Source organism: Panthera uncia (genome assembly GCF_023721935.1).
Source record: "Panthera uncia isolate 11264 chromosome A3 unlocalized genomic scaffold, Puncia_PCG_1.0 HiC_scaffold_12, whole genome shotgun sequence".
NCBI classification, from domain to species: Eukaryota; Metazoa; Chordata; class Mammalia; order Carnivora; family Felidae; genus Panthera; species Panthera uncia.
Window position 1 is genome coordinate 12,555,843 of NW_026057579.1, and position 24,118 is coordinate 12,579,960.

Below are 24,118 nucleotides of genomic sequence, written 5' to 3' on the forward strand. Positions count from 1 at the left end.
CATCACAGAGTTGTGATAAGGATTAAATCAATTAATATCTGTGAAGCTCTCAAAACATGTTCGCGCACGATATGTAATACATATGCCCCCCCAAATAAATTGATGGAAAATTCCAGCCCTTCATTGGTATTTAAAAACATAAAGAACATTAGCAATATTTTTTAAGAGATTAAAGTCTTAATCAAGGTATTTCCTCTTCTAGAACTGATGACAGGTAACGCATGAACCTGTAGAACTCTATATGCAAAGTTATAGGGAGGTTTGGTCTGGTTTTCCCAGAAATGATGACAGGTGGGGGCAGATGTGATATACTACACCATAAAGAGCCTGTTACAAACTTTAATAAAACAAAATAGGTATATTTTGTTTACAGGATGCATGAGCCACCAAAATCTGCATCCTCTCTCTTGTTGATTATCCCATCTTCCTGGGACTGACAGCTGCCCAGGGCTGCCCAACACTCCTCTCCAAACCCTTTCACCTGGATCTGCTCTCCTGAGTGCATGACAAATGTATCTCTTCATCCTAAACCTCATCAAAGTATATTTTACCTTAGAGTCCTCTTTTAGCTGGCTGAGGAAGAACAAGATCTGTTTGTAAAGACTGCCAACAACTTAGTACATAATAAGTATTTCTATTTTCCCCAAATGCTCCTAGAACCATCACTGCTTTTGCCCAGAGGGTAAGTGTCTAATGTTTATTCCAGGAACAAAGAAATTAACGTGAATGCAGTATGAGATAGAAGTGGGAGGTGAGCAAGTGGTTTCTATCACATCACACCACCACGCCTTTTCTTCGATGGCTGCTACAATCTTGTTTCCTGATAAGTACTAGAGCATAATATTCATTTATTTTTGTTTTAATGTGAAATTTATTGTCAAATTGGTTTCCATACAACACCCAGTGCTCATCCCAAAATGTGCCCTCCTCAATACCCATCACCCACCCACCCCCCATCAACCCTCAGTTTGTTCTCAGTTTTTAAGAGTCTCCCATGCCTTGGCTCTCTCCCTCCCTAACCTCTTTTTAGAGCGTAATATTTAAAACAGGGGTTACTATTGCTTGTACTAACTGCACACCTCTTTTACATTCTCACAACTTAGCCCCTGAAGTAGGAAGTAGGAGTAACTATTAAGCTTATTGCCGAGGAAACTGAGGTTTACAACAATTAAGGATCTCGTCAAAGGCAAACAGCTTATAAACTGAGGAGCCCGGAATTCAATCCAAACTGTTGTAGTCAAAAACTTTTATGTATCAGAACAGCATGGGTTCTGTTATTTCCTTGGTTGGAATAGAAGGTGTTTTCAAAAAATACCTAATTCTCTTATTCAAAACATGCCCTTTATGTATAGAAGACTAACTTGGTGGATGTCATGGATCATGTTACTGTGCAAAACAATAGCTTCAGACCTTTCTGGAAAAGAGGTAATTTGCTATCAAGGTATATATTATGATTATTTAAATGCCAAAAAAGTCATATTTATGTATATATAGTCATATGTATTTTCTATATGCTTAACTTCCAGAGTGAAGAAATAATATTCTGTCTGAGGGAATCCCCGAGCTACATTGCTGTCCCTGTGTTCTGCCCCTAGGTTTCCAATCTCCCCCAACTGGGCTTGCAGACTCTTCACTGTATTTGCCTGTGTCCCTGTCTCCCTTTGTTCAACAACCCCCCTGCCCTCCAAGGCTTCCCTCCATGTAGACTTCTCTGCTTTCTTCATTGAGAAACAAACAGAAAACCTCTCTCTCTTATCTGAACTCCCAAAGCAGCTAACTGATGTCAGGCATAGTAGTCAGCAGGGGCTGCCTTAACAAAATACCACAGCCTGGGTTACTTAAACAACAGGAAGTGGTTTTCTCACAGTTTTGGGGGCTGGAAGTTCAAGATCAAGGAGCCGGTGGGTTGGTTTCTCTTGAGGCCCCTCCCAGAAAGCTGTCTTCTCCCTGTGTCCTCGCACGGCCTTTCCTCTGTACACACTCCTGGTGCCTCCTCTTCTTATAAGGACATCAGTCCTATTGGATTAAGGTCCCACCCTTATGACCTCATTTAACCTTAATTACTTCCTTACAAGCCCTGTTTTCAAATACAGTTACATTGGGAGTTAGGGCTTCAAACATATGAATTTGGAGGATAACAATTCAGTCTATAACTTCAGATTGGACATGATATTCAAGTTAACTCACCACTAGCCACTAGAGAGACAGCCCGTGTACCAAATTCATCTCTTTAACTCCTGCAACAGTGCTCTACCAATACTACCACTAAGCTACCATTCACTGAACTGTAGCATATTTTGCAGTCTTAGGCATTTCGTATACATATGTTAAATCCCAGCAGTAACATTTTGAGATAAATAATATTGCTTCCACATTAGAGATGAAATAAAAGTCTGTACAGATCAGGCATCCTGATACAAGTTCTCATGATTAGTAAAGGACAGAACTAAAACAAACCTAGATCTATTTTAAAGGAAACCTCAAGTTCTTTTTCTTCTAAATCTGCTCTCATGACATTTGTTAAAACAAGTCAGTGTCACTAGGGTAGGGCCACCAGATGGCCATTGGTGGTGCCATTTTCTATTTCCTATTCCCTATGAGCAGGATAATTGAAAAGACTTTCTCTGATCACACTTTTTTTTGGGCAGGCATAAGAAGGGATAAAAAGTTTGGAAATTTAAATGTAGCGGGAGCAAAAAGGAATACTCTTCTAGACTTTTACAGGAGCAACATTGAAGTCATTAATAAAGGCAGGAGAGGTGAGGACGGTATAAAGAAGGTGGCTGACATAATAATGACAGTGTATTTCAACCCAGAGTAAAATAGGAAAACATAAAACACTGGCTGAATTTAACAGCCATCCAACTTTATGCATGGCATCACAGGAGGTGTGTTTTATAGGCAATAAGAGGTCCACCTGCTCCACAATTGTCCCTCATTATCCATCCACAGTGCCTGAAATTACCATGGTATTGTAACTCCAGTGGTTTTAGAAGATAGCAGTCCCAGTTGCAGCTTAATCCCAATTAAAATGTAAAGAGAAAAACTGTAGATAATGACTTAACCCATTAATGTATTAACATCACATTTAATGCAAGCTACAAGATAAACATCCTTCCTTTTTTTTTTAATGTGACAGTGAATTGTGTGTCATGACAAACCAAGTATATACCATAATTCACAGACCTAGACATGCAGGCAAAACCAAGTCTTGGGAGGCTAGGGAAGGGCAAGTACCACTGGGTGCTTAGAAATGGGTGAGAAAGGAGACAAAGGGAGAGGAACCTGGAGGAATGACAGAAAGGAACACAAACCACCTGCCGATTTTCTACAAGAATAGATTTCTGAAACACTGCACTAGATAGTGGTTGAGAGTTTTGTGGCTCTTGGCATTCTTAGAGGCAAAGCAGAGGTTGAGAGTTGACTGGGGCAAAAAGTTTGAGGCTGGTAGGTTTGAATCAACCAGGATAAACGAGTGGCATTTAGGTACCTTCTAGCTCTTCACCATTTATACTCAGGGACATCATTTGTACAAACCTTCTGCAAAGCAAGAGCTGAAGTGTGATGAGAATTGGTGCTTTCCATTTTTCATGCGTTAATTTTCTATTTGGCTGATATGTCCAGAAACCTTTACCTCTCTTTCCCTAAATGGTCTGGATAATTGCTTCCATTCCTAGCTTTGCTTTGACTGTGGGAACGTAGCCCATTTAAGGTATTTTTCTTTCAACTCACACGCATTGGGCTTAAAAAAGGTGCTGCTGGGGCGCTTGGGTGGCGCAGTCGGTTAAGCGTCCGACTTCAGCCAGGTCACGATCTCACAGTCCGTGAGTTCGAGCCCCGCGTCAGGCTCTGGGCTGATGGCTCGGAGCCTGGAGCCTGTTTCCGATTCTGTGTCTCCCTCTCTCTCTGCCCCTCCCCCGTTCATGCTCTGTCTCTCTCTGTCTCAAAAATAAATAAAAAACGTTGAAAAAAAATTTTTTTAAAAAAAGGTGCTGCTACTGAAGCAAGGAGGTCAAGATGGGCAGTTAGACCTGACAATTCACATTGCCCAAACACCTGACTCTGTTAGTTGACGTTTGTAAGAGGGAGAGAAAAAAAAAAGTGGCTTCTAAGCTATTTTAAAGTGTAAATAATTAACCACATGTCAAAGTCAGCTGCAACTAGCTCCCTCTTTCTGCCCACTTCTTCCTTTCCAATGGATTGCCTCATGATAGCTGAATCTGTAGGTGGGAAGATGTTCTGTAGGTGTGATACATCTTCTAATACTCTCATACCTAATCCTCTCCACAGCTGTGCAGTGGCTTAGTGTCAATATCCTGTTGTCTTTCCAAATGCAGGATGGTTATTTTAGAGAATGAATTAAGATTATACAGCAGATTAGAGTACCAGGATGGAGACTTACAGCACAATCTTGTATAGGGGCACATACCATTGATTTCAGACTTGTTTGGAGTCTGTGCTCCTTCCATCCAAAAAAGTATTACCAGTAAAGGGATTGTGACCTGCATGAAACCAAGGGGGAAATGATAAAGCTTTGCCTCACCTGCCTTCTTCAACAATGAAGATAATCTTATTTTTAGTAGTGAAAATATAGTGCCCAAACTTAAATATCCTTGCATATGAATTAAATCTTTAAAGTTAGAAACTGTTTCACAGAATATAATGTTTGGGATGTCTGCGTGGCTCAGTTGGTTAAGTATGCAACTTGGGCTTCGGTCATGATCTCACAGTTCATGGATTCGAGTCCTGCATCTGGGCCTGGAGCCTGATTCAGATTCTGTGTTTCCCCCTCTCTCTCCCCCTCCCCCATTCATGCTCTGTCTCTCTCTCTCTCAAAAATAAACATTTAAAAAAAAGAATATAAGGCTATCAGAAGGTATTTTTAGGAAGTCTGTTTATTGACAAGCAACTTTCTGGATTCAGAAATTTTAAATCAAAAGTTATGGATATACTCATATAAATCTGTTACTCGGTTAGAAGCCCTTTAGTAATATTTTAATTGTGTAAAACTCGTGAAAGATACATATAAATTAGATAAATATAAAAATTATCTCAGGGAATTAGAGATAATTTTAAAATTTCATAAAATTTTGGACTTCAAGAATGAGAAGCATTTCAGCTTTTGAAGATGTTCAACAGAAACTTCCAATCTGAGAATGCTGCATGAGGAAAATGCCCAAATGTAGAAAAGCTGAATTTGCCATTTTGGCTGAAGCATCTTTGAGTAGCAATGAGACTACAGCTTAGCAAGGTGGACAACAGTCCAATCTAGATGGCTGTATGATGGCAAAGCACTTACAGGTATAACTTCCTTCATCTCTGTTAAAATGCTATCACAATCATTGATAGCATTGTACTATTTGGTTATTGTTGTTTTCTCTGGATTTAGAAAATTTTCAATATGTGGTGCTATGGTTTAAATGTTTGTATCCTCTCAAAATTGATGTTGAAATCCTAACACTTAAAGTAATGGTATTAGGAGATGGGGCCTTTGGGAGGTGATTAGGTCATGAAGACAGAGCCTTCATAAACAGGAATAGTACAATTATAAAAGAGGCTTCAGAGAGATCCTTTCTTTTTTCTACCATGTTAGGATAGCAAAAAGACTGTGGATGAGGAAGCACTCACCAAACACTGAATCTGCCAATGCCTTGATCCTAGGTCTCCCAGCTTCCAGAACTGTGAGAAACCAATGTTTATTGTTTATAATCCACTCATTCTATGATATTTTGTTACAGTAGCCTAAACCAATGAAGACACATGGAATCTAGAAGCATTCTGTAATTTAGAAAAGGCATTAGTTGAGAAACCATCCTGAGAGACCACAATTACAGATTAAAAAAAAAAATTAGCATTCCAAAATTTGGAGGAAATTTCATAGAAGTTTTAATAAATAAAAGCACACCCATGAAATAAATTATCACCAATTTAAATAGAAGAAAATATTTAACATGTTTCAAGGAAGCTCATATGTTTTCCATAAGTAAAATAGATACATTATAAGGCAGATAGTACAGTATAATTTCTTGATTTAAAAAATGTTTGTATACACAAACACACAAAAGGCTAAAAGAATATAAACGATGTAAACCAAATGCTATCGATGATTTTCTCCACATGATAGGATTACTGGATTTATTTTACGTAAAAAAAATTATATGTATCTAAACTTATTTTATAGAAAATATTTTATAATATGAATTTATTTAATAAAATATAATAAAAACTTCTCAGACTGTTTGCAGAAGTCATGTAGGTTAAGTCTGTGAACAAAGGTCACTCTTCAATCCTAGACTCATCATTAAAGTCCTTTAAAATAAAAAAAAAAATTTGAGAAAAAACCAGTAGGCACTCAGAGACTTTTAGCAACTTGAAGCTGTATCTCATTTTCATCATCTATGAAAGAAGGGCTAACAATTAATTTTCCATGTTTCCTGACGGTTAAACGTGCCTTATCTTCAAATTATCTACTGCAATTAAATCATTTTAAAATCTGTTATTCATTCAAAATCATGCATTGGGTATCTGTTAACAAACTAGATGAGAGGTTCACAGGTAAATGCTAAAATTAAACTATTCAGTTTGGTTGAATTTTAAAATGAAAACATTATTTATACACATACACCTCAATTTGTGTATAAAATATTCTTGCCTAAAATGAAAAATGATTGTGCCACAAATATAAGAAAGAATAATTACAATCTGTATACATATTTATAAGTCTGGCTATAATAATTACTAAGGTTTAGGAAAAGCATATTTGGAATCAATTTGGACTTTGATTTGAAAGATTTATTTTTCTGTATCATTGTGGTTTTATTTTTATGAAAGTAATGCATGTACATTATAATAAGTTCAAATTATAGTGAAAAGTGAAAAAGCAGTTATGATCCTATAACATAGAATCACAGAATACTTTTCCAAACAGTTATGTATGCATATACAGTTATTTATTATATATATGAAAATATAAGTAAGTATAATGGGGTTACTCAAAGCCAATCTTCTCTCCACCATGCTCTGAGACCCTAAAATTAACCTGAAATAAGAAATTCCCACATATATGAAAATAAACGTCAGTTTACAAAATTACTAAATTCTTTTTGTAATGCTTTTTAACATTGACAGACCACAAATTCTTTTCATGTTACTAAATATAAATTTATATAATAAGTATGATGATTGCCAGTATCCAGTTACATTATAAAAGAGATAAAGTGATAGGACAATTAAATGAAGAAAGGATACAATTCTCAACTTGTAGGTACCTCTATTATATAAAATGGGGGGCTATAGTAATATGAGCTAAAACACACAAAAATATTTTTATTTCTGTGTTTGCCTAAACTCTGCTAGTAGAAATCCAAATTCTTTGCCCGTACATTTTATTCTTATACATCATGGGAAGATATTTTAAATGCATGTGTCTTAGTTTGCCAAGACCTATAAGGTCTGGAGTGTTTTAGGGATAGTGAAGTTCAAAGCTAGTAGTGCTGGGGTGGTATGGGGAAAGCATTGAAGTTCTGAGAAAAGTGCTATCTCATTCTGAGCACTAAAATCAAGAGCTATCAGATCAGAAGTCATCTTAGAAAAGTGCATATTCAACCCAATATCATATCTGGCAATAGCAGGCTATGGAGGTTAGGTAGCTTGTTTATGTCCAAACAGACAAGAAGAGGAACATGGAGGGTCACAACCAGAATTTTCTGCTTGAAGTACAAGAACTGTTTAAGGACATCACACTACACGTGATCTTTTAGCTTCCTTTTGCTTATGATCCGTAATTTATTTTGTCCTTGATACTTGTAACATAAATTCAAAATAAGATTATTAAAAGATGATGACTATTTTCCCTTGACCTGATAATGTTTACTTGGACAAGGGCATTTATAAGAGGTAATGCATCAATCTATGTGCAAGGCATTTATGGACATTTTCAGCACATCTGTTTTTTTTATAATGCTACTCGAACATTCCCAGCTCATCAGATTGAAAACTTTCGCTCTATCAGGAGGCAGTGAATGCTGCTACCTGAATCTGTCTGCTTTGATTGAGGAGGTTATTTGTGTAACCATGGAGTAAGACACTGTGGTTTTCTGCAGCCTACAATAAGCCTCATCAGAAAGCAAAATTGCCTGTGCTAGTAGGATAGATCTAGGGGGAGGCAGATATGGTTCTGTGGTACTTGGTGACAAGCTATGCTGGCACTAGTGATGTAAGATGTCACTTAAGGTAATGAAAACCTCTAGTAGTAGCATGGTTAAAATGCTTGCCACTGCTTATAACAGGCATGCCAAGCTGCAAGAAAGCTTTTTATGATATTGTTCTTGTCACAGGGGAAATGAATCCATAGCTCACCACTGCCTCCCACAAGGATTGGCTGCTATGATTGCAAGAACTGAGAAAAGCCTTTAGTTTACAGAGTATCTTGCCCTGCTTTTAGAGAAGATGCTGAACATCATAGTGACAAGAAAGTCCTGATAGGCACATGTGACTTCTTTATGATGAATTACACATTTATTGGAACTTTGAGATCACCTAGTTATACCTCTCAGGTTATCTAGTTGTACAGTCTCAAAGAGACTAAGAGCCAGAGAATTAAAATACTACTCCAATCCTATACCTAAACCTAAAACCTATGCCTCCTAAATCTCAAAGCCAATATTCTCTCCACCATGCTCTGAGACCCTAAAATTAACCTGAAATAAGAAATTCCCACATATATGAAAATAACCATCAGTTTACAACTAGGAACTTAAAAGGCTGCTTTCTCCAAATCACTGGGCCTATAATCTGGAGACATGGCTACTAGGTTATTAGTGGTACCAGAGAAATAGCTTAGTAGCCTTATTTGTTTATTCACCTATGATAATGGTTATCTGAACAGTGTACTTTTAGCATTATCTTTTTGTTTGTGAAATAGCATGTTTAAAATATTTTAACAAAAAATGTAAAATTTTATAATCAATGTATTTTATTAAATATAGTAGACAATTTGACAATCTAGAAAAATCAAATGATTCCATGAAATTGGATAAATTGAGTTAATTGTTTCTCTCAATATAACCCTCAGTTTCTCAGCACTTTTGGTTAGAAAATAGGATGGGATTTATCCTGCAACTGTCCAAGGTGCTGAAATTCTTCTAAGGCTATAATGGGGGGAATCATTGCAGTATTAGGGCAGACTCGTCTTTAAGTAATTTTTTCCAGGTTTATTGAGATAGTATTGATGTATAACATGTACATTTTGGTGTACAATGAGATGAATTGATACACATATATATTTTAAAATACTACCAGACTAAGATTAGTTAATACCTCCATCCCCTCACATAATTACCTTTTTTGTGTGTATTGTGATAACATTTAAAATCTACTCTCTTAGCAACTTTCAATTTTATAATGCAGTATTGCTAATTATAGACATCATGATGTACACTAGATACTTTTACCTTATTCATCTTATAACTGAAAGTCTGTACTTTAAAAAAAAAAGTTTATTTTTGAGACAGCGCACAAGAGAGCGAATGAGTACGTGAGTGGGCGGGGGACGGGGAGGGGGGTTGGTGCAGAGAGGGAGACACAGAATCAAAGAAGGCTCCAGGTAGGGTTCAAACTCACAACGGTGAGATCATGACCTGAGCTAAAGTCAGATGCTTAATCTACTGAGACACCTAGGCACCCCAAGTCTGTATCTTTTGATTAATATCTCCCTAATTTCCCTACCCCCTAGTTTGTGGCAACCAACACTGTAATCTCTATTTCTAGGAGTTAGGACTTTTTTATATTACACAAATAAGTGAAAACATAAAGTGTTTGTCTTTGACTTTTTTTCACTTGGCATAATGTCCTTAAGATCCATCCATGTTGTCCCAAATGGCAGGACTTCCTTTATTCTCATGATTGAATAAAATAAAGTGCTAGAATATTTACACAAGAGATGGCTTTCTTATTTATCATCTAAACTGGCACAATTTTGTGAATAAACTGGAATGCTATTAAAAACTAAGCTTTGACCATAGATGTGAAATTAGACTACCCCAGGTAAATGGGAATATAAGGTTATGTACTGTTATGAGCCAAGTATTTGTGTTCCCTGCAAAAATAATATATTGAAGCCCTAACTCCCATTGTGCCTGTATTTGGAGATAGGGCCAATGAGTAAGTGAAAGATTAAATGAGATCATAAGGATGGGGCCCAGACACCAAGCTCACTCGCTTGCTCTCTCTCTCTCTTTCCCTCCTCCTCCCTCCCTCTCTCCCTCCTTCTCTTTCCATTATGTAAGAACAAGGTCAGAAGTCAGCTGTCCAAATTAATCAACACCTTGACCTTGGACTTAACAGCCCCCAGAAATTTGAGAAATAAATTTCTGTTGTTAAGACCACTTAGTCTGTGGTCTTTTTTTTATAGCAGCCCTGGCAGACTAATAAACCTACTTATATAAAACTCTCAAGAAAGGCATTACAAAGCTATCTCTGCCAACATTAGAACATCATCTGCCTATAAGATATAACAGAAAAAGTCACTTTGGAGATTATTTTCAGTTCATTATTTGATTATTTGGAAAAAGTTGTCCATGTGCTGTGGTTTTCAACAACATGAGGTGTAATTGGGTTCTTGAGATGCTATACCTTGACCTGAGGAAAGAGAGAGAATGAGAAACACATACACACACACACACACACACACACACACACACACACACACACACAAACAAGAGAAGGCTGCAGTGCTATTAGTTTGCACTATTGCAAAAGACAGAGAAAGAGGTGACCTCAGCAGAAAGTACCTTGAAGTGTCACTGGATGCAAAAGCTTGGTGGAAGGGAGAATTTGGGAAAGAGTAGAGATTTATGCTGGCCTAATGAGGATTTGCTCCTCTATTTATCTTCTTTTACTGACCTACCAACTCTACAAGTTCCCAAATTGGAGTTGCCTAATTGGAGAGGAGGCAAAGCAAGGAGGAGAGAAGAAATCTATAATATCTCTATTACTCCCTGTAGTCCTTTAAGGATAATAAGGCATGAGTTAGGGGAGAGAATATTTAAATGGTATGATTTAAAAAAAAAGCTTTTGATAACCTAGACTCAAGTTTTTATTACCTACACAAAGGCTATATGTTTATTCATGTAATTGACTAAAAAAAAAATCCTCTGAATCCTGCCAGAGATTACAACCAGCATTAAGGAAGAATATCAAGAAAGTGGTTTTAAAAGGAAATTTTGGGGGAAAAATAAAGATTTTAATGCTTGTTCAATACAAATACATTTACATTTTACATATTTATAAATTGATTTTTTGTCACTATTTGATTAATTTTCTCTGTCCTCCTGAATTACATGTCAGAGCAGGGACATTATCTGATTTGCTGTAACACTGTCCCTGGAATGTGACAGGAATACATAAGTGTATTTGAATGATTGTATGCGAAGGCCCCAATTGCCCTTCCTTGTAACTCATTACTAAATTGCCTTTGGTGAACTAAGAATTGTTGTCTTCCCATTATCTAGGTTAAAATGAATTTATGTGCCATTTCAAAACTATGTGGGTTTTTTTTTCATATATATTTTTTTATGTAGCAAAGTATATATAACATAAAGTATATTCAGTGATATTAAGCACATCCATATTGTTATGCAACAATCAGTTCAGTCATCAGTGCACACCTGGGTTACACTTACCTTTTGACTATTGTGTACAATGCTGCTGTGAACATGGGTGCACAAATATCTGAGTCCCTGCTTTCGCTTCTTTTGAGTAACATTCACAAGTGGAATCGCGGATCATATCGTAATTCCATGTTTAATTTTTTTAGCAATTGTCACAATGGTTCTCAAAGCAGCTTCACCATTTTCATTCCCACCACCAACGCACAAAGGATCAAATTTGTCCATATCCTCACCAATACATTTTTTTCCATAATAGCCATCCTAATGGGCATGAAGTAATATCTCCTTGTAACTTCAATTTGCATTTTATAATGATTAGTGATGTTGAACACCTTTTTACTTGCTTATTGGCACTTTGTATATCTTCTTTAGAGAAGCACCTATTTCTTTACCTATGTTTTATATTGGGTTGTTTGTTTTTTGTCGTTATGTTGTACAAATTCCTTATATTTTGGATATTAATCCCTTATCAGAATATAATTTGCACATATTCCCTCCCATTCTGTGAGTTGCCTTTTCACTTTCTAGATAGTCCTTTGATGCAAAAAAAAAAAAAAAAAAAAGCTTTTAACTTTGATGAAGTCCAATTTATCTATTTTTTTTTCTTTTCCTTTTACTGCCTGTGTTTTTTTCTGTCATATCCAAGAAATTATTACCAAGTCCAATACCATAAAGCTCTCCCCTTATTTTTTCTTCTAAGGGTTCAAGTTTTTGCTCTTACATTTTGATCTTTGATCCATATTGAGGTAACTTTTATACATAATATAAATAAAGTAAGTGCCAAATTTTATTTGTTTCTGTGTTGATATCCAGTTTTATCAATATCATTTGTTGAAAATACTGTCTTTCCCCTATTGAATAGTCTCGGCACCATGTCATTTGACCATGTATGTGGGTGCTTATTTCTGGGATCTCTATTTTACCAAAACATGTCTTTCTTTTAAAGTTAGAGTGTATCTTCCTTTAAGCAAAATAATTACCAACACTAAGGTGAAGATGTTTATTTCACTTTTCCCTGAAACAGGAGAAATGAGGAAAGCACCAAAGGGATTTAGTTCCTGAGGAACAAGGGAGAAAAACTGGAAAATTTTAAAAACAAAAAAAGGAAGGGGATATTTCTGGGGTGGGTGTCCCTCATCCACATCTTGACTTGAGAAGGCAAACTCTCCTTATATTCTTATGTTTTCTCCAGTACAAATTCCCTCTCTTCTTTCTGTTTTATTATTGCTATGTCCATGCTGAAGTTGGAACCAGGGACTGCTCCACGCTAGCTAACAATGTGGATTAATTAGGTCTTTCTGCTCTCCTGCTTCTCATTTTAGATGCAATCTCTCATCCTCTCCTTTCATTCCAAACTCATATATATATATCATATATATATATATATATATATACACATATATATATATATCACATATATATATATGATATATATGTGATATATATATACACACACACATATACATACATACATATATATGTGTGTGTATGTATGTGTGTATATATATATCCCTATATGTGTAAACTAAAGAGCAAATGACCTGGTACCCTTCTTTGAAGGGAAAATAGAAGTTTGTAAGATGATATGATGAGCTTTGTAAGAATCATTCAGTGACGTTTGTGTTGTTGTATATGAATGCAAACTGCTTTGAAATCTGTTGAAAGCTAGGTAGCTGCATTTTGTGTAGGACTCTGTTCTTCTTCAGTCTACTTGTGCTAATCAGGGTTTCACTCATGCCCTTGGTCACAATCATGAGAATTGGTAGAGAAAGACAATAGAAAAGTAGTTGGCAGTTGAGATGCCTTAGATTGGAATAGTGTCCCACATGATGACAATGATAGAGTTCTAGCTGTCAGCAGGGTATCACCATCCCCATTAAGGGTATAGAGGAAAGCATGTGAAGCAGATGGCTGAGGGAACAGCAGGAATGCATCTGAAAAGATGAAAAAGACAAGTTCCTAAAATAGAGCCTGAATAATTTCTATGAGTACTTTATATTGAGTTTATTTTTCTTTGTTGATGTGATTTTGACCATTAGAAGCTCTATGGCTTGAGTCAATTTTAAGGAAACAGAAATTAGAGACAAGAGGTTTTGAAAAAAAGTCTAGCAGAGTCCTGATTAAATATATAATGATAAAATTGAGGAAAATACATCTTGTTAATAAGGAACAATTAGAGCTCAAATAGGTGAAGTTTTAACATATTTTATTTAAATGCATAAATAAATCTCTTCTTTTATAATTTTTTTTTCCAGTAAGAACACAGGGTAAACTCACTTGACCTTAAAGATAATACAGTAATTGGGGTGCCTGGGTGCTCAGTCAGTTAAGCATCTGACTCTTGATTTTGGCTCAGGTCATGATCTCCTGGTTTGTGGGCCCACATCGGGCTCTGCACTGGGATTCTCTCTCTCTCCTTCTCTCTGCCCCAATCCTGCTCATGCCCTCTCTTTCTCTCTCTCTCAAAACAAATAAACTTAACAAAAGAGATAATACAATATAATTTTGAACAGTGTGAGGTAATTTTTTCTCAGATAGCAGGTCACACATATGCATTTATTTCCCTCCTCTCTTAATGCACATTACAATGATACTAAAGGAATGTAGACGTTGTAAATCACTATTAAAAAGGAGTAAGACAGTACATTAATTTCCACATAGTAGGAGAAAAACAGCAGAATAGGCTGTATCCTAGAACCTGTGGAAGGCCAGCAGAGAAAATAAGCCCAGTGGAGTTCTGGGACTGAGTGAGCCTTCAGAGTGCACAGAGGACACAGGAGCAGGAGAGGCTGACAGTGAACAATCCATTGAAGTCTACTTTCTGTTCTCACTACAAGAAGAAAGGAATGCAGTTCGCAGACCCAGAGCAAACAAAATCTGTCAAAGAAATTGTGGTTTAAATATATTAATTAAGACTTGATTTCAGGAAATTATTGGGAGGTAAGGGAGAACTGTAAACAGAGCTCCTTTCCTTTCATAATAAGAGATCATGAAAACAAGAATTCCAGGGAGACGAAATAATTAAGGCCATGAAGGTAGTAAGAAAAATCACAGTCTTTGAGGTAAAAAAGGCAATTCCAAAAATGATATATAAAGCAAATGCTAAAATTCATCAATTAAACTAGAATTGAGATAAAATTTTGAAAGGAGAAAAAGCATGGAAAAGTTAGACAACAAGTGGGAACTTAGGTGAAAATATTTGCAACATTTATGAAGCAAAGGGTTACTATCCAAAATTTATTCAGAGCTCCTGTAAATCAATAAAATAATGCAGATAACCAATTAAAATTATGGCAAAGGATATGAACAGGCAACTTGTACAAGATGGGTATTGAAGTTGTTTCCAGTATCCCCTAGCATAACACTGCAGTAAACAGCCTCATACGCTTCTCCGTGGTCACGTGTGAAGGTGCTTGTGCACAGGATACAGTGCAGTGGAATGTTGGTCACAGAATGTGCAGAGGTTCTGTTTGTTTTAGTAGATGCTACCAAATTGCCCTGCAAAATGGCTGTGCTATTTACACTTCTTCCAACACTGCCTGGCTCTAGTTCCCTGCATCCTCACATTATTACAAGTTTTGCCTTTTACCAATCATTAGATTGAACCATTAGGTTGAAAATGGAATCTTGCTAATGTTGATTTCTTAGATTACTAGTTGTGATTAGAATAGTTTCTGTGTTCAGTGGACAACTGTGTTTCCTCTTCTAAGAATTGTTTTTTGTTTTTGTTTTTCTATTGTGTTATTTGCTACATGGATTTATCTTATCCTTCTTTTATAATATCCTGTAATTTAGCCTTTTAAAAAATTATTTGAAAAAGAATCCCTGTCTATTCCTTACAATCCATCAAAAGAGTGTAGCATATGCATATTACATAGAAAATGCAGTTAACCACCAGAGTAGGTCCAAAAAGGAATGATTATAGGTGGCTGCCTCTGAGATAATGAAGGTTAGAGCAGAATTACTGCTCATTTTTATGAGGAAGCCCATTGGCTTGATATTTTTAAAACCATATATGTTCATTATTTCAGATGTAAAAAGTTGTCAATTAATGGAAAAAGCAGTCTTTAATATGTGACAATTTCTGTATCTTTTATCTCCGTTAAGAAATTAACCCCATCCAAGCCTCAGTTTCCTCATGTGTAAAATAACAATGCCCATCTCATAGCTGTGTTCTAAGAATTAATTTTTTACAAATGTCTAGTGATTATTGGACTGTTTTTCTCCCTCCCCCTTTCAGTAACTTTATCCTTTTCTTTTAAATAATCTGTTAGATTGCTATTAAACTTTATTAAATCAAGGTTGCATCAACACATTCTTTCATTATCTACTATGTATAAGTTAATAATTTGAAGTGTTATGTGTAATTCCCCATCATGGATATTACAATAAGTTTGGAGATAATTGATATAATTTCATTAGATTAAATCCTGTACTTTGAATCAACAATAAGAAAAATGGCATAGAAAAATAACTATACCTATATTTATTAATCACTGCAATTAGGGACTGATGTTCAACATTAGAGAGTTTGCAGAGATGAGTAAAACATGCATGCCATCAAAGCAGTTACATTTCATTAAAAAATATAGAAAGCAGACTTTGAAAAGTGCTGTTGAAGATAAGCAAAAGGAAATGCTTAGAAAAAACAAAAGGAAGTGGAAATGACTTGTCAGTAAAGATCTTGAAACAATCATGACAAAGTATCAGTTGCACAGAGCCTAGAAGGATAGTAAGTCTTTTGTTAAAGGCATGGGAAAGGCAAATATTCCAGAAAACAGGGGCCTAAAAGGCTAATAGCATGTATGGAGAATGGTGAGGATTTCAGGGTTGCATAACTTGGAAGAGGGAGTTGGCAATGATGCTGAAAAAGGCCGTGGTTCCATTGGAGCACCTACAGGCCTTGCATATGGACACTTGTCCTTTACACCCGTGAGTGCCTCTGCTCTCTTCTTTAGGAAATAGAGTACTTTTCTTTAGGGGTGCTCCCATTCTTCCCGCCATCTACTATAATTGGGATTATCAATATCATCACTATTACCCTTCTTCCTCTATCACCTACCACCAGGTAGACATGTAACCCAATATGGGCCAATGCATCTGCCCCTAAGGAATTTGAGACTTAATCAAGGAGGCACATGAAGATGAGTCCATTGATTACAGCACCTTCACACAAAGATTCATGAGTCCCACTATCAGAATCTGCCCACTTTCTTATTCTTCCCAAGGCCCTGCCTCTCCTTTACTTTAGTGAGCTCTTCAGTATCCTACCAATAAACTGCCTGTGTGTGTACGTGTGTGTGTGTGCGCATGCGCGTGTGTGGTGTGTTTATGAAGTGTTGTTTTTTTCATTTTGTTTTGCCTAACTTAATCAGAATCAGTTTCTGCTGAGTACAAGCAAAGAGTTCTAACTCAATAACCTGTCAAAGGGGTCTGTACATAATTTGCAAACAATGGGGGAATAGTTAAAATTTATGGAAGAGTCATATGACAAAGATGTCATTTAGGAAAAATAGAAGTAATGAGAAGTAAGAGTCAGAGTGCAGGCAAGAGGAAGTGTCATGTGATGTGGATTTAAGAGAACTGGGGAGAAGAGGGATGTGAGACATTAAGGAAATAAAAGTGATAGAGTTTGGTGGAATGAACACGAGATATTATTGTAAAAAAAAAAAAAAAACTGGGTTTGAACCCCAGGTCCTGTCTAGTTTCTGACTAGGTAAGTTACTTATACACACTGAACCCTTATTTCCAAATTTTTATAATGTGGACAGTGATACTCCTTCACTGTCATGTTTTGAGGATTTAAATCATCATATATGCAAAGTGCTAAAAGCCATTTCTCATAGAGTAGGTGCCGAATAAATGTACTATATTAGTTTATAAAATCAATAGTACTTGCAAGTGACTAAATCTTACACATGAGCTAAGTGGCAAAATCAACAGTGACCTCAAGCTTTGACTCAGGGACATGTAGTAGATGATGATAACATCAGACAAGGAAGAGAAGTTGGTTTAGAAGTGCGTGGGTGAGAAAACTGCATGATTTTTTTTTAAATTGAATTTTTAGCATGTAGATTTGTGGGGTTATGAGGAAATATTTTTTTAAGATTTAAAATAATGCTGAGACATGAATAAAACAAATTTTGACTCATCCTCATAACTGTGGGAAATTGAAAGATGTGATATCCAGGTGAGCAACTACAGACAAAGGAAATACTGATGACAAGTTCTAGTACATGTTTACGGAAAGGGTGGGTGAGAAAGGAGAGTCATGAAGTAGACAGAAGGGAACACAACAGCACAGAAGCTAAGAGAAAAGACATCCAGACACAGGGTTTTCTTACTCCACTGCCCCAAATCTCTCGTATGCTGCAGAAAGGACACGAAGTATGGGGGTTAAAAAGAATCCATTAAATTGTCTCATTAGTGAGTCTTCTCAGAGATTTGTTTTGGCGAAGTCATACAAGTGGAACTAGATGTAAGAGACTTTGAGAATAATGCCTCATTATGTTTTAGGATGGCTCGTATTTGTTTTAGAAGTTGTTTTGGGAGTGGTAGAGGGTATAGTAAACAAAGGAAAATTTTCTACTAATAATCACTACTGGAATAATTAGAACTGATTTGAGAGTATAATAGCAATTATACAGTTTAATGTAATCATCCAAATTAATGTGTGAACAAATCGTTTTACAAAAAGAAAGGGCATTTAGAAGCTACATACTCCAAATGCCAACACAGTGATTCTGTTATATCTCTGATAATAGTCACAATATTGCAAATGTTTGTGATATTTTTTACAACAAAAACATTCATCTTAGTAGTAAATTCAGAATCATAGTCTTTATTATTGGCATTTTCTTATTTTAATAAACACTGAAATTTAAAGACCTATTTTGACAAAATTTTTAGGATAATTTCTTTAGCATGTCAGCTCTCTCTAGAAAGAAATTAATTTATCCTTCCAAAGAACACATCAGTATTTCTTTTCATCATGCTAGCTCATTTTTTGCATATATATATATATATATATATATATATATATATATATTTAGTTTTCTGTATGCATGATACATTTAATAATGAGGGTCATTTCCTAAAACTCCTTTAAATATTGCACTATATATTTAGCTCATTATAAAGTCCCAAATGAGCTGAAATGTAAAGGAAAACACATTACCAATCATCTCTTTGTGAACCTGGGGAAACAGTAACCTCAAGAGTTCTTACACACAACTTCTTGGCATACTTGTCGGGGGAGCTTGAACCAAACCTCAGAACTGGAGAAGGTCTTAGGTTGACTTGTATATCCCTCCGTGAATAACCATGGACTGAACATAATTTGTATTATATTATCTATACCCATCTATTTTTTTTTTACTTGATTAGTATTCAGGAAAGACAGACACACAAAAAGTTACTAACACAGAGAAAAATATCCAGCCCCATTATCATCCTAGTCACATCCAATCATTTGCATGAGCAGTTACTAATTTTTTTCTGAAACAAAAGGAATGTTGGATTTTTGGATAAGTTATGAAATTTCCTAGAGAAAAGGACTATTTTTTAAATATTTTTCCATTTTTATCTGAGAGGAAAAAAGAGAGAGAGTGCAGGGGGAGGGGGCAGCAGGACAGAGAGAGAGAGAGAGAGGGAGGGAGGGAGGAAGAGAGAGAGTGTATCAATCAGGATTCAAGCTTAGCACAGAGCCTGAGGCAGGACTCCATCCCAACAACCCTGGGATCATGACCTGAGCTGAAATAAAGAGTTGGAAGCTCAACCTTTTGAGCCACCCAGGTGCCCCGAAAAGGATTATTCTAAATGAAGCTCTAAAGCTTAAAGGATTTCTATTTGTTTGCTTTCTTCCTTTTCTTTTCCTTCTTTCTTGTAGCTAAATCTCAATACTCTTGGTGAACTGAAATCTAAGGTATTTACAGGGAATGTGATGGTAAAGTTTCACACTAAGGTCAAGTTTAAGCTAACAAAACAAAAGACTTAAGTATTAGCTGATTCAAATATAAACAAAAGCTTTTGATTCTATCTCTGGGTATTTTGAGCCAAAACAAAATGTTTGTATTAATGACAGTCAACAAAATCAAATTAACAGAAATACCTACCTGATCTGATTAATTTTATTTTCTCGTTAACTTCTTTCATTCACTTATCTATTCACTGATATAGCAGACATTTATTTCGCATTTAAGATAGTCTACATGAGGGGCGCCTGGGTGGCTCAGTCAGTTAAGCGGCCGACTTCGGCTCAGGTCATGATCTCGCGGTCCGCGAGTTCGAGCCCCGCGTTGGGCTCTGTGCTGACAGCTCAGAGCCTGGAGCCTGTTTCAGATTCTGTGTCTCCCTCTCTCTGACCCTCCCCTGTTCATGCTCTGTCTCTCCCTGTCTCAAAAATAAATAAAACGTTAAAAAAATTAAAAAAGAAAAAAAGTCTACATGACTTGGAAGGTACAGAGAAACTTATGGCTTTACCTACAGCAGCATATTGTTAAGAAGAGTTTCACAGAGAAGAGCACAGTGAAACCAGGTCTTGAAGAAAAAAAAAAAAAATTACATATCCTCTTCCTTGCCAGTGCCTCTATCTCCAAAATTCTGATGGAAAAAAAGTAACAAGAATTCTTCCTGAATTTTTCATGAATACTTGTAGTATGCCAATGTATGGTTTGGTCACTCTGGTCTAATGCACTAATGTTTGTGATAAAAATGTATTTATAAACAACATTTTGAGCAAACACCTTTGGTAGAGGGCCTCTACTATGGTTCCACCAGCTTGTGGTGATACCACACTTGTTGATTCATCAGGAATTTTGATTCCATAAGGAAACCATAATTATATGTATGTTTAACCTAAGACCTAGGCAATTATCTTTTATCACTGAAAAGCTTTTAAAACTTGAAAACGTGAAATTAAGAGCTTAAGTTTGACACGCACTTCCCCATCTCTGCTCACCTACCTCCTCACTTCTGTTTCACCTTGAGGACAATGAAAAACAAAGAGTTTAACCTGGATATATATGAAAAGAGATGAACAGGAAGGAGAAATGGGGTTGGAGGGACAGATGTGCAACAGAAGCTGGTGTTGTGCAGTGAGAGATGATTTTCAGGGAGGAACGTGGCTCACAGCTCCGTCAGTGTCCTTCCCCACAGCAGCTTTGTCAAAGTGAGGTGCAGGTAGAGACGGGCTCCCTGCATGGCTGGCGGGGTCTGTGAGTAAGCCTTGCTCACTACCCCCCATTCTCTGTACAGTCTGATGATGGTAGGCCTTGGCTTTTGATTTTCAGAATCAGAGCTCTGGGCTCATCTCGGCTTACTAATGAGTATCCATTGTTTCAACTTTTACAAACACATTTGTATTCAGTTCTCATCCAGGGAGAACAAAATCTGTGCTGGTGGAAAGACAGCTGAAGAACAGGTAAACCATAGTCTTCCATTCTTCTGACACATGGGTGGGAATTCACAGCATGGACTTCTAACGTGCTCTTCTGTTCTAAGCAACTGGGAGAAGATGTACTCTTAATTTTCTAGCTTGTCTTAATTTTATATGGGTTTTGTTTACTTAATCCCAACATAGATAAACATGGATGGTCTTTAAAAAAAAAAAAAAAACTAATGGAGAGGAGCAAATGGGTGGTTAAAGGCAGTTAAGCATCCAACTCTTGATTTTTGGCTCAGGTCATGATCTCTTGGCTCATAACTTCGATCCCTGCATCCAGCTCTTTGCTGACAGTGTGGAGCCTGCTTGGGGTTCTCTCTCTCCCTCTTGCTGCCCCTTCCCCATGCTCTTGCACACGTGTGCACATGCATCCTCTCAAAATAAACATTTTAAAAATACTTTAAGGAAAATTGAGGAGAAACAAACTTCACTGAATAAAATGTTTTCAATTTAGGAGGTTCCAGATCAGAAACATCTTAGTATGAAGTCTTGTGAGCTATAATGTAGCTGTTTAAGGAGTACAGGAGTGAGTAGTATGTATTAGACACCCATTTCCCTCCTTTTTCCTACTGGGTGTTTCAGGATCCATTCCTGACATGGAAATAAATCAGAAAGTAGAAAAGGCATTAAAAATATATAACTCCATGAAATGGAATTACTTATTTCAAGCATATGAAGTACATTTTGAAAGCAAACCTTATTTCATCTTCAGGTGTATGTGAAGGATAAAAGAAAATATTTTCCATAGGATAGTGCGGAAATAAAATAACCTGTAATATTAAAGAAAAGGTATAGTATGTTTAGATAGCTAATCAACAACCCAAAAGCTATAATTTCATCAAATACATAATAATGTTCCTATCACTTATGGTTTATAAAAAAAACACTATTTCCTGGTAATCTGTTAAAATTCTCAGAAAAACAGGAATGGTGGCATACTATCATTTAATCATCAAACTGTTACCATTGAGATCAAAGCAATAGGTTACCAATTATCATTTTTCCTCTCTTATTTTATCTGATGTACTGAGTTCTTTAATAAATTCAACCAAGTGTGCCTGAAATGAATGAATGATTTCATTTAGATGGAAGTGTAAGAGTGCTCTCATACACCGAACACCTCAAATCATAAGATCTTGTCCCTGTAACCCCCTACTGTAATATTTTTCAAACTATAGTTTGTAACCTATTAGTAGACTTAAACATAAATTTCATGAAGTGGAACAAGTTTTTATTTTTTATGAAAATAAATTAGTACTAAGAAATAGAAAGTAGTAGGGTGCATTACACATAGAAAGGTAGATAGAGTTTCCAGGATCTTCTGTTCAGACACATGTGCCTGTGTATGTACTAGATCTCAGTGTAAAATATGTGTCTCACTGTGAATCTCCAGTTGGTTTGAAAGCTGTTTATACCACATTTTGCCCTTTGGTTGAGTACCTAATTATGACTCCCATTTACTTTATATGAGGAAACTGAATCTCTTGAAGGAGAGATGAATTGTTTAAGACCTCCCAGGTATTACGTGGAAGAACAGAAATTCTATTTGTATTGTTAAAATAAAGAATAATAGCTCTTTTGAAAAAATAGACCTATCTTATCAGGTATGCCTTGGTCACACGTACTGGGGTACGTATTTGTGTATGCCTTTCTCTAAGAAGAAAACCAAACAGATCCTAAGCATTCCTACCATAATTAGCTTCTAATTAATATTGTTACTCCTGAAATTGATGCAAACTTATTTGTCCACTGTTTTTCATTGATTTTTTTTATATTGCAGTCAGTCTAATGAATCTTCAGATAATCTCAATATTAGACTCACAGAGTTCTTAGTATCACTTGTTTCAAAATTAAGAGACCCTGTGAAGATCAAGTCTCACTTTTGATATTTCAGCTTTGGACCTTTTGGAAACTTAGCAAACCACTGTGATAAGTACAGCTAAAGTTTGGTTATTCATATAAAACTCATGACATTTAGAATTTCTTTCATTTCATTCTTGTTGAATGACTTAAACCGCTTTTGCATTCTTGTTCACCCATTCTAAGCTCCTCTTTTTTGCAAGCTTTCATCCATTCAGTTAAGTTTCCAAATACTTCAATTAAGCATTCCTTCTGGAAAGACACTGATACAAATACCCAAATAACCAAAAAGTTCTGGTTTTGTAGAACTTTTTGTATGATGGTTAGAATATTCACAGTTTTTGACAATGAAAACAAAGATCTGCAAATAAAAGTTTGTGATCATTTATTTTTCTATTTTAGAAAAGTCACTGATGACACGTATGCCATACATGGATAGCCAGTATGTACCCCATCATTCTTTCCTTCCTTTTAATGGTAGGACAATCTCCAAAATGTAGTTTCTTAGTTAAAACTGTTGAATCTTTATTAAGAAACTTATCAGCATAATGTAAAATATACTACTAGAGGAAAATAGAATGAGACATAACTAGAATAAAATCAACAATACTCTTGTAGGAAACATATATATCATTATTAATTTGTAGGAACAATGTTCCTCTATGACAGATCACAATAGATTGGGGACTAAAAGACTTATACTGTTTTATTATCACTTGATATTTGGAAAACTGAAAGCCATTTATTTATTTAAGATCATCCCATGGCTTCACCCTTTCCTTCCAACATGTGCAGCCTCCTAAAACCTAGAAAGAACTGAGCTAGTTGCTAAGCAACAATTCAGGTATTATGAAGCAGCTCTTGAATCAAGTATTAATCAACAGGTTTCAAAAACAAAGAAGTGTAATAGTGAAATCACCTAGTAAGTCATATGTTTTAGAAAAAGGTCAAAGTGAAATTCTAGTTGAGATATAGGATGATTCGCATGCAGTTTTTTTTCTTTAAAATACTAGGTTCTTGAAAATAAAATCAACTTAATGAATCTTCAAGAAATACTAATGCTTTGTAAGTGACTTGTGAACATAAAGCAGTGTTTGAAGTAGATTTTTTACACAGCCAAAGAGACATCAGCAGATCAGAGAAAAAA